The sequence below is a fragment of the Ipomoea triloba genome, chromosome 7, assembly GCF_003576645.1.
Source record: "Ipomoea triloba cultivar NCNSP0323 chromosome 7, ASM357664v1".
In the NCBI taxonomy this organism is placed as follows: domain Eukaryota; kingdom Viridiplantae; phylum Streptophyta; class Magnoliopsida; order Solanales; family Convolvulaceae; genus Ipomoea; species Ipomoea triloba.
In genome coordinates, this window is record NC_044922.1 from 5002196 (window position 1) to 5014565 (window position 12370).

At 33.7% G+C, this 12370-nt stretch overlaps 1 long non-coding RNA gene across 1 annotated transcript; it reads right to left on the reverse strand.

Moving 5' to 3' along the window:
- Positions 1–7339: 7339 nt before the first annotated feature.
- Positions 7340–8303, reverse strand: LOC116024078. Its single transcript, XR_004099485.1, has 3 exons — positions 8159–8303; positions 7830–7952; positions 7340–7503 (listed from the first exon to the last, which is right to left on the reverse strand). It is a non-coding gene; the product is annotated as an uncharacterized LOC116024078 (long non-coding RNA).
- Between the last annotated feature and the right edge of the window lie 4067 nt (positions 8304–12370).

Sequence of the window (12370 nt, forward strand, 5' to 3'; positions counted from 1 at the left end):
ATTTCTATTTCTTTAAGTGTTTTATTTGTGTTGTCTAATTACTAATTGCATAGAAGTCTGATCAAGTTGTATGTGATTCTTTTTGTCAAAAAAAAAGAAGAAGTTGTATGTGATTCTCTTGTTTGTTAATTACGCATGAAAGTGCCGTTAACTTAAGCATCGCAAATACACTAGAAGATGTCACACGAGAGGGTAACTTTCTAGGGAACTTTATATTGTTTATACTTAATTGGTTGAATTTTGTGAGTTGCTAGAGAGTATAATTTGCACAATCTAATCACATGGTTATGCACGATGGTGACGGTTATATCGGATAGTAATTTCTCACACGACGGAACTAAAATACTAGAAATTATGTCCTTAATTTAGTCACTAAAAAATCCTCTCATTAGGATTCAATCCATACTTTTTCCAATATTGTTTATTATCATTGTTAGAATATAATCTGTGGCTCAAATTACTTGAAGACCCTGTATTACATGAGTGCCGCAATTGTCTCCCCATGCAGCATATTGTGCGTTTGTCCGCGTCGCACGTCGTCACCGAAATGTTGGAATCTCCATTTGCATGCCGCAACTTCCGTTGTTTAGCATGTATAAGTAGGGCTTTGTAAATCATTAATTAATGCATCAATTCATTACATCAATTGAATTCTTTCTTTCCTCCTTTGTGCTCACGTAGCTTTTATATATATAATATATATATATATTCTTTGTAATTCTCCTTTTGAGAGATTATAATTTATATATTATTATATTTTCCCATTTAGTTAACCCATTTGTCATTTCTATTATTTTCTTATTATTCAACTTCTATAATTTTCAATTTTCGATTATTCGCTTCCGCATTATTCCGCTATATTCCTAACAAGTGGTATCAGAGCGGTTTAATTGAGAATTATTTTCAAAGATGTCGACTGTTACCAAGTTCGATATCGAGAAGTTCGACGGGAAAATTAGCTTTTCTATCTGGAAGGTTCAGATGGAAGCCGTTCTGACCCAGAACGGTTTGAAGAAAGCGCTAGCTGGGAAGAAGAAGAAACCGACTACAATGACAGATGAAGATTGGGAAGATTTAGATGACAAGGCACGTTCAACCATTCAGTTGTGCCTGTCTAAATCGGTTCTACGTGAGGTGATAGGTGAGACGACTACGTCAGGTTTATGGTCCGAGCTGGATTCGCGCTACATGGACAAATCTCTGGCGAACAAGCTGCGCCTGAAGGAGCGGCTGTACACAATCCGTATGACGGAAGGTACTTCAATTCAGTCTCATTTGGATGAATTCAATTCTATTTTATTGGACTTGGAAAATATTGATGTCGTAATTGACGATGAGGATCGTGCTATTTTATTGCTTGTTTCTCTCCCTACATCATACAAGCATTTCAAAGAAATTATGCTGTATGGTAATTCTCTTGGAGCCCTAACTTTCGACAGTGTTAAGTCGAACCTATTGTCCAAAGAAAAATTTGACTTAGAAACTAAGTCTAAGGACAAAGGTGAAGGCTTGACTGTTAGGGGTCGTTCAGTTGAAACGGAGATTAGCAATAAAAAATCTAGATCCAAGTCCAAAGGACGTAAGTCCAACAAATCCTGTAAGTACTGCAAGAAGCATGGTCATGATGTGACTGAATGCTTCAAACTGAAGAACAAACAAGAGAGAGAAAAGAAGTCTGCTGAAGCTAGTGTTGTTGAGAGTGATTCAGAAGGCGATGTGATGTTATCTGTTAGCTCCGGTGACAAACGGAGCGACACTGAGTGGATTATGGACTCTAGGTGTACATTCCACATGTGTCCACACAAAGATTGGTTCATCTCTCTGGAACCAGTTGATGGTGGAATTGTCTTGATGGGTAATGATGCCCAATGCAAGGTTAGTGGAATTGGAAGTGTTCATATCAAAACTCATGATAACGTTATCAGGACTCTTACCAATGTTCGGTATATTCCTGATTTGAAACGCAATCTGATTTCATTGGGCACCTTGGAATCTCTGGGGTGCAAGTACACAGCTGAAGGTGGAGTTCTGAAAGTTATTAAAGGCTCTCTTGTTCTTATGAAAGCTTCTCATTCTGGAAGCTTGTACGTGTTGCATGGCAGTACAGTGACAGGTTCAGTTGCGGTATCCTCATCGGTGTCTGATGCTGATCTCACTCAACTATGGCATATGCGTCTGGGGCATATGAGTGAGAAAGGCATGCATATCCTGAGCAAGAAAGGCCTCATCGGTTCAGGTACGGGTAAATTACGATTTTGTGAGCATTGTGTATGCCGTCTGCAGAAGTCTCTTTATGGGCTAAAGCAAGCTCCAAGGCAATGGTACAAGCGGTTTGATGCTTGTATGCTAGGGCAAGGATTCTCAAGAAGCCAATATGACAGTTGTGTCTATTTCAAAGAATTTTCTAATGGATCTTTTGTCTACCTTCTACTTTATGTTGATGATATGCTCATTGCTTCCCCTGACATGTCTCTTGTTGAGAAGTTGAAGTCTCAACTAAGCAATGAGTTTGAGATGAAAGATCTTGGTGCAGCAAAGAAGATTCTTGGTATGGAGATACACAGGGATCGTCAAGCTGGTAAACTTTATCTATCCCAGAAAAAGTATGTTGAGAAGGTGCTTGATCGATTCAATATGTCTAATTGTAAGCCTGTGTCTACTCCACTTGGTGCACATTTTAAGTTGTCTTCTGATTTATGCCCTAAATCTGATGTTGATGTGGCTTATATGTCAAAAGTTCCTTACTCTAGTGCTGTTGGTAGTCTTATGTATGCTATGGTGTGCACTAGACTTGATTTGGCTCATGCTGTAAGTGTTGTGAACCGTTATATGCACAACCCTGGTAAGGAACATTGGAACGCTGTTAAATGGATTCTACGGTACCTAAAGGGTACTTCCTCTTTGGGCTTGGTTTTTGATCGGAGTTCTTCTGCATCTACTGACATTGTGGGCTTTGTAGATTCTGATTATGGTGATGATCTTGACAGACGTCTCTTTGTAATTGTGCTATCAGTTGGAAAGCTACGCTTCAGTCTATTGCTGCGTTATCTACGACTGAGGCAGAATACATTGCAGCAACAGAGGGTGTCAAAGAAGCTACTTGGCTACGAGGTTTGGTTATGGAGCTTGGTGTTTCACAAGGTCAGACCGTTGTGTTCTCAGATAGTCAAAGTGCTATCCATCTCACCAAGAATGATACATATCATGCCAAAACCAAACACATTGATGTCAGATACCATTTTATCCGAGATGTTGTAGCTGCGGGAGATATTGTTATCCAGAAGGTTCACACATTGGAGAATCCAGCAGACATGCTTACAAAGCCTCTTCCTATTAGCAATGTTTGAATTTAGTCGGGTGTTCCAATTGTTAAATTTGATCCAAGGTGGAGATTGTTAGAATATAATCTGTGGCTCAAATTACTTGAAGACCCTGTATTACATGAGTGCCGCAATTGTCTCCCATGCAGCATATTGTGCGTTTGTCCGCGTCGCACGTCGTCACCGAAATGTTGGAATCTCCATTTGCATGCCGCAACTTCCGTTGTTTAGCATGTATAAGTAGGGCTTTGTAAATCATTAATTAATGCATCAATTCATTACATCAATTGAATTCTTTCTTTCCTCCTTTGTGCTCACGTAGCTTATATATATATAATATATATATATTCTTTGTAATTCTCCTTTTGAAAGATTATAATATATATATTATTATATTTTCCCATTTAGTTAACCCATTTGTCATTTCTATTATTTTCTTATTATTCAACTTCTATAATTTTCAATTTTCGATTATTCGCTTCCGCATTATTCCGCTATATTCCTAACAATCATTTATTTGTTTTTAATTTTAGTTGATTTTGTTATTCTCCTAACTTAATATTGAAGAACTAGATTTAGAGAATTTTTATTAACTAGTATTTGATTTTATTAATCAAAACACCATGGGGGTTAGCGTTTCTATGGAGGGAGGGTATATATGGAGGTGGATGATATGGGGTTCTATAATAACCATGCGGATGTGAGAGTGAGGTTGAATTGGATGTTGGGATGGAGCTATGGAGCATTATAGATTTTTTATAGATTTCTTAAACGAGGTTGTTGATGTGACATTGATTGTTATGTAAAATGCATCAATTTGTGGGTTCACAACATTACCAAGGCCTTTCCTAAAAAGTAAGTTTTTATAAGTTTTTTCAGATCTTAAAATTAGTGAGGAGTGTTTTAACAATTGGGAAGAGGTGGGTTTTGTGTGTTTTTTTCTCCTGTAAACTTGGGCTCTTGGCTGACATGGTGGGCCCCTGGTGAGAAGAGAATTGTGCCTCACAGTGCGTGAGGCGCAGTTCTCGTGACCAGGCAGGCGTGTGCAGTGCACGCGCCAGCCTGGGCACGTAAATTACATTTTTTAAAATTTTTTAAAGCTTTTTTGTTTTGTTTTATTTTTTCTTTTTATTTTTTTCCTCCACCCCTATTTTCTCTTTCCTAATTATACTTAAAAAACTGATCAAAAACTACACCCAAGTTTAATTATTGAAGAATGCCAATGGATTTTAGCTTGTGATTAGTGAAGTATTATCAATTTGGTTGGCAAATCAAATCCAAAATATTTTAGCGTCGGCGTTGAAAAGTCTCGTCAGCAAATCATTTGCATAAAAAGCAACTCTTGAGAGTAAATTAATAGCAAATGTTCATCAAGAAGCTAACACGTAACTGTCCATTCTTGTACCTAAAATATCAATTAGTTTTGGCATTTCATGATTGTGTCGTTTGTGTGATACCAAATTATCACATTTCATATATAAAGTGACAAGTTTTGCACTTGTCGGATCGATACCCATTGTTTTCAAGATCATTTCATACTTTGTATTAGTCTAATTGTTCGGTATTTCTTTATAATTTTTATGGTGAGTTTTGGAGCATTATTGTGTGGACAATGGTCCACATAGCTGTGTGGATCATAAATAAAAAGTACATTATTTGAGTTTATATAAAGTATATTATTTGAGTACATACTGAAAGTACATTATTTTGTAAATAATGTACATTAAATACACAAATAATGTACTTTTAGTATATTAAAAATGTACATTGTATTTAAGAAAAGTACATTATTTGAGTACTAGAAAGTTAATTCCAAAATGGTCATCCGACTATGACAATTTCTCAAGTTGGTACTATGATTTTTAATTGCACCCAAACTGGTCCTCCGACTACTGAAATTTAATTTAAGTCTTATTAGTTCTCCGTTAGCATTGGCGTCAAGTTGGCGTTAAAATGGAAGGCAAAACGGGAAATTCAACACATCTACTCTATTTTAATCATATTACTACTCTATTTTCACATATTGCGAAACCTTTTAGAAAAATTAGGTAGTCTTCCCTTCAAACTGCGATAAAAATACCTTATTATATTTGTCATGTAATGAACATGTTGGTTTCCTTAGTAAAAATTAGGTCTAACTCAATGACCAAATATGTAATTTTTCCTAATAAAAATTTAACATTTTTATTATAATATTTTTCTTTTTCTTTTATATCATGTTCATTTCCTTATTAGAATGCCTTAAAAAGGAGAAATAGTATTAAAAAAGAAAGAAAATTATTATGATAAAATGTTAAATTTTTATTTAAAAAAATTTCATATTTAGTCCTTGAGTTAGACCTTTATTAGGGAACCAATATGTTCATTACATGATAAACATAATTAGAAAGTTTTTTTTTTTTTTTTTATTACAATTTGAGAAGGGGAAGACCTAATTTTTACTAAAAAGCTTCACAATATGCGAAAAAGGAGTCGCAATGATTAAAATAGAGTAGATGAGTTGAATTTCCCATTTTGTCCTCCATTTTAACACCAACTTGATCTAATGCTAACGGAGGACTAATATGCCTTAAATTTTAATAGTCGGAGGACCAGTTTTGGGTGCGATTAAAATTCATAGGACCAATTTGAGAAAAGGTCAGTCGAATGACCATTTTTGAAATTAACTCAGTACTAAAAATACATTATTTTGTATTATGTACATTCAATACACAAATAATGTACTTTTAGTATATTAAAAATGTACAGTACTTTTTATGGTTTACACAACACTGTATGAACAATGGTCCACGTAATAATTTGTTGTGAGTTTTGTATTGGTTTTGCATATTATTAGTGAACTAGTAATTTACTTTGTCCGATACACAGAAAAAATTTAAAAATTAAATGTGATTTTGAAACATGTAATTGCAATAGTTTGCCCATCATATTGTTCCTTTTCAATACACCTCTCGTGACGTGACAATATCTAATTAATAATTAAATTCTAGCTATTTTTAATTAGTGTGGTAGAGACTGGCAATTTATTGGGCAACCAATGAAATAAAGCCAAATCAAGAGCGAAATATTGGTGGGCAATTTAAGAGGGGGAATAGGCATTTTTCCTAAACTTTTAAATTCATTTGCAATTAATTATAAAGAGTTTGCCAATGATCTTGTGGTCTAGTGGCACCCGGTGTCCCAATTTACACTCCACATGGATGATGGAGTGGGTTCAAGCCTACAGAGTCAAAAAATAAAATTATAGAGAGTTCATTTTTTAAGTCTCTCATCACGAATAATGAATTAGCTTTCAAAGTAATTAATTATTTGTAATCAATGCTTATAAGCGTGCACTTGGAGTAATTATTTATGGCCTTATGGGATTTTTTTTTTTTTTTTTGAGTACACCTTATGGGATACTTAGAGTACCGAAAATAAATAAATAAATAATAAAGAAAATTTGTTGCTTCCCACCAACATGACATACATACTTTAAACAATTAAACTCTTGCGTAATGCAATTAAGAAAAAACACATACACACACACAATTGACAGAAAGACTATTAAAAGAAAAGTTTGTAACTTTAGAGTAAGAGTTGTTAGGTACTTTGGATTAAGAATCATATCTTATAAGTGGATGAACTCAATCTCAATGGTTACGATTCTCACGGGTCAAAATTGGATTTAACTGCTATTCTTATTAATTATTAAAAAATAAGATTAAGGTTATCATCAAGTTTGTTATCTCATGTCACAAGTTGATTAATCAAAACATTTATTTTTAGATAGTAAACACATTAGAAAACAATTCTTACCTTTTGGACCTAAGTTCAAAACGCACCGTTTTATTAAAATGTTTGCCAATTAAACAATCATTAATTTCTTTCTTAGATTTTTTAAATGTTAAACTCATTATATTCTTTTTTTTTTCAAATAAAATTAATTTATAAAAAATAATTATTAAAAAACTATAATTGAAAGTTTTAAATAACACCAATATAAGTTTTTTAAAAAAATAAATAAATACATCTAATACTAATAGCATATTTATTAAACTTCAGGCATCACTACACTTGAGTAATTTTTTGACATAATTAAGGTGGAATCGCGCACTTCAGCATCACCACACTTCGAATCAACACTTTATAGAAGGGTAAATCATGATGATTCAACTGACCAACAGAGACATGTAGTACGTGCCTGCAAGATAGAACATTTTACAAACATCACCTACAAATCTTCCCACAATATAATACCCTATCCATAATCTATAATGTAATAATTATCAAACCAATAATCCATTTTCCTTCATGCAAAAAGCAAGCTTTTCCATTTTTAGGTCCTTAGGCACTCTATCTAGCATAAAGAATTTGTTGCACCTCCTAACCCAACCCCTTGGATTAGACCCTTCAAACTCAAGAAATTAAAGTTTATCCTACGCTTTAATGCATAAAGGTATCCCATATACATGTGCAAGTTCTATTCCAGGTCTAACATTATGTATGATTAAAAATAGGTTATCTAACCTCTTCAAAAACATCGTGTGTAACGGACTTGAGTACAGGAAAGGTGTTGACAATAATTGAATTGAACTCGTAACCTTTCAAGTATGAAAATTATGCTCCACTCACTTGACCATCCCTTCAAAGCTGCATTGAGTTAAAGTTATGTTAATCTTGAAATCTCAAATTACGTACCAAAGAACTTGAGTGACATGTGATATCATCAAGAAATGTGACAAAAATTGCTTGCACGAGTTTAGCTCATTAATTTAGTAGACAATATTTGGAGAAGAGACAAAGGTTTGAAATTCAGTAGCGGCAGCGTGAGATTATGCCCAAATTACAGTGCGCACCGGCATTTAGTCATGTCTGCTACCGTGATTTGCACCCTTCCAAAATGCTCCGTCGGATCGGGTGTGGGGCCTTTGAAATTTAGGATTCAATCTTTTGGGAGAAAAAATGTGACAAAAATTAAACTACAAAATCATTTTCAAGAATTTCACACTACTCCCAAGAAGATCACATTCCGAGAAATTAAACAATGTCATATATTTATATATAGCATTTCCTTAAATAATGAAAAATTAAATTTCCGTTCATCTAATGTGAACATAATAACATGGGGATATAGGCAGGAACGATGTGACCATAATTTTAAGTCCAAGACAATATTTGTCAACTTATTCTTGTTTCTTGTGGAATCGCAAACATTCAATGCACTACCTTTCCAGCTTGCTTTTACGTAGTTAGGTTACATAAATCCTTTGCTAGCTGTAAATATACTATTGTAAATTTGCAATATGAACGAAACTTCTATTAATATTCTTCCTAAATCGACCAAAACAGTAAAAAGGTAAAGGGAGACTTAAGATGCTGGGGCTTGTACCAATTGAAAAGGGAAAAGGTCACAAACTATGGTCCAATTTTAGTGGATCCAAGTCCTTTTTCTAAATGGGCAACTTTCTAAAGTTTGACCCAGGAAGTGGAGTTTAGATCTTTTGATTTAAGATGTATTTATATTTAAAAGAAAGGCTGAAATTACGAATCTTTTGGATAAATTACTGGAAGAACAATTGAATTGAAGTGATTATTAATTAAATGGAAATTGCAGTTCGAGGTCATTTATTTAGTCACTATTTTTTACAAAGTAATCTGTTCTATATTTTTTTCAAACATTTCAATCAAAAAAGTGCATAAATACATTATTGAGTGAACTATGTGGACCATAAATAAAAAGTACATTATTTGTGTACATAAAGTACATTTATTTGAAAATACATTATTTAAATATTGAGAGTATATTATTTTTGTATACTATCAAATAATATACATTCAGTACACAAATAATGTACTTTATTATATTAAAAATGTACCTTATATTTAGAGAAAATACATTATTTGAGTATTAAAAGTACATTATTTTATATAATCCATGATAATAATTTGCCATCGCCATCTAAGCCTCTACCGTACTACTGAGGTTTGAACCTATTGTAAGAAATATTGTTTTCTCTGTGTTTATTTGTTTTCCTTTAGGCTTATATATGCAATTTTAGGCAACACTCATATGCCGAATAATACAACAAATTTACAATATTTTAAGAATAATATTGTTTACATATTTATCTAGTTTCCATATTTTAATACACCCCCTGTAGTCGAAGCGGGAGGTTTATGGACGTTGAGACTATCTTGGAAGTCATCAAAGAGTTGAAGTGGAAGTCCTTTAGTGAATATATCGACAATTTGATAGTGTGAAGGGATGTATTATTCTAATACCTATACCACCCATTTAGAATGGTAACGGGAATGTCATCACATATAGTAGTTGTCAATCGTCTTAGTGATTAATACTAGTGTTTTGGACATAAATCTAAACAACACTAATATAAAAAGGATAAAATTGTATTTTCAATCTAGTTTTTTTTTTTCCCTTATATTTGTGAAGTTGTACAACGGAAATTTTTTTATTTTCACAATGGATTATGAGTAGTACAATCACAATCCCTATCAATTAAGATTAATTGTGTTGAATTGCAAAAATGACAATCTCAAATTCAAGTTACAAGAAGAAAATCTGAAAATTCAATTTTGCTCTATTTATATAGTGTTTTTTCTTAACCAAAAGTTCTTTAACTTTTTTCTTTGATTAAGTTATGAATTACTTATATTTATATTTTGACATATCAAACTCTTACCTCTAAATCAAACGATATACCTAATAGAAAATGCACAATATATTTTAATGCGAAAACTCAATTTAGAATTGTCTGTTGTATTAATTACATGCTTTCACATTCTGTGCGTTGCTTATGCAGACAGTCCCCACAAGAAAGCAAATGAAACTTCCAGAGGGACAACAAGCGATGCACCCAACAGTGTCATCCTTTGGATTTGCAAAGATGCCCATTATATTACAACTTGGGCTAACATTATATTCATGTACGTACGTTCGACTTTGGTTCAGGGAGACATGTCTACCTAATGCCTATAGCCATTGATGATTGTGTATGGTTTTGGAAGGAAACCAACGACATGCTTCAATCCTGACACTATGTTCCATCTTTGAGGATAAGATTTCGAGATCATTAATAAATCTGGGCAACTCACATGTAGAATGGCCTTCTTCCTGTTGTTTGTTGGCTGCAAATTTATTCCCATTTTCCAAATGTTGAGTTGTAACGGTGTTGGGGCGTGGGGCAGAGAGCCGAGTCCAACATCCTGCTAACAAAATTTAACGTTGGCTGCTATGTATAAGAAAATAAAGTTTCGCCTTTGTTACTTTTTGGCTGATGATTATTGGTATCAGAGCATATTACATATTAATAAGTAGTTATAACTTTTGATGTATTGATAAACGTTTGATCTGACTGAAAAGGGCTCTGATGCCTATCACTCTGTATGTACTGGAAATGAGGCCTTAGCTCTCAACATGTTCTAGAAACTGAATCTCGAGTTGGGGGAATTGTCATGTCGTGTTTGATTCTGCTCAAGCATTTCTTGGCTAAACATTTTTTTTTAATAATATATTTTGCGAGTGTTTGATGAAACTGTGTCCATGTGTGATTGGTTAAACTGTTTGTTGTTTCATATTTTGTTTTTTTCTGAAACATTATGGTCTTTAGCTACTCTACATTATTATTCAATTCCTTCACTTACAAGTAGCAGAGTTCTCAAATAATTGAAGGTCTAAAGTTTGTGTTGTTAGCAAATAATTCATGTAGACACATAATTACGTGTGTGAAGGTCGGCCAGTTAATCGTATTAACCTCTCGCCATAACTTCCGGTTGATGTAGGAGAGGTTTAATTTCGCGAACTACTATTGTAAATCAATCTGAGTAAAAGAGTTTCTCTGGTTTGTTTTTCTCTCACTCCTACTCAGTACTCTAGATGTGTGAGAAATGAGAGGATTGAGAACCCTTATAAGTTATAACCATATGCCATCAATATTTGTAGCAACTTATCTCTAGATTACATATTGCTGACCAAACTCCTTGTTATAATAAGGCACAATCAAAGTTTTAGCACCAAATAAATAAATACTTGAACCGCAGCTCAACAATATACACTCTACAAATTGTTGTGGAAATGATGAAAGTTTTCAAGAGTATTGACGTTAAAGGCAACACAATCAATTTACAGATAGATTTGGCTGTTAAATGGGTCACAATGAGGAGAGAGTTATAGTTCCCATCATGGTACTTTTATTGAATTATACAACTGACCCTATTACATTGTAGTATCTGTTCATCTATACTTTTCTCGACCGGTTGAAGCACAAAAGAGTCAATTTCAATATCTCCTCCACTAAGGCTCGAACTCATGACATTTCATTTGAAGGAAGCCACTACATGCCATTTGAGCACAAGGTGCTTAGCTAGTTTTGATTGTTAATTGCATTATTTAATCTATTTTTATAACATATTTTTGTTGTTGTAAGTAACAAAATTTAAAATTAAATAGTCAATTAATTACATGGTGAGTTATTATGGTATTGATATAAAAATAGGGAAAAAGTTAAATATCTTTTTATCCCTCTTGTAATCTTGTTATTTGTAATTAGTCATCTTTTTGGTCCCCCATTATTAAAAGTTGTTAGAAAATATATTCTCAACTTTATAAGATAATAGCAATTTTGCTTCACCTATGACCGTGAAGATTAAGGCAACGTTAAGGTTCAAATATTTTCATAGACATTTGTTGAGGACTTTGGTGCTTGAGCAGGGCCCTTTTTTTAATTTGCGGGGCTCTGTGTAGTGACTAAGTGAGGCCCTATCAAAGTATAAATAAACTGCGAATTGAAGTAAAATTGCAAAGAGAAAAATGCAAAAAACTTAATTTTGGACCAATATAATAACAAATACATATACTAACTATTAGGCCAGGACTGGACTAGGAGCCTCCAAAATTTTAGGGCTCTGTGCGGTTGCACATCTTGCACGCCCTAAAATCCGGCCCTGTGCTTGAGCATACCGCAGAGGAGATGAGGGAGCTCTTATAGTCAGACATATTGGGCACTTTGGCACGGAGAAGTCGAATATAATAGCCACTTTCTTGCTTTCTT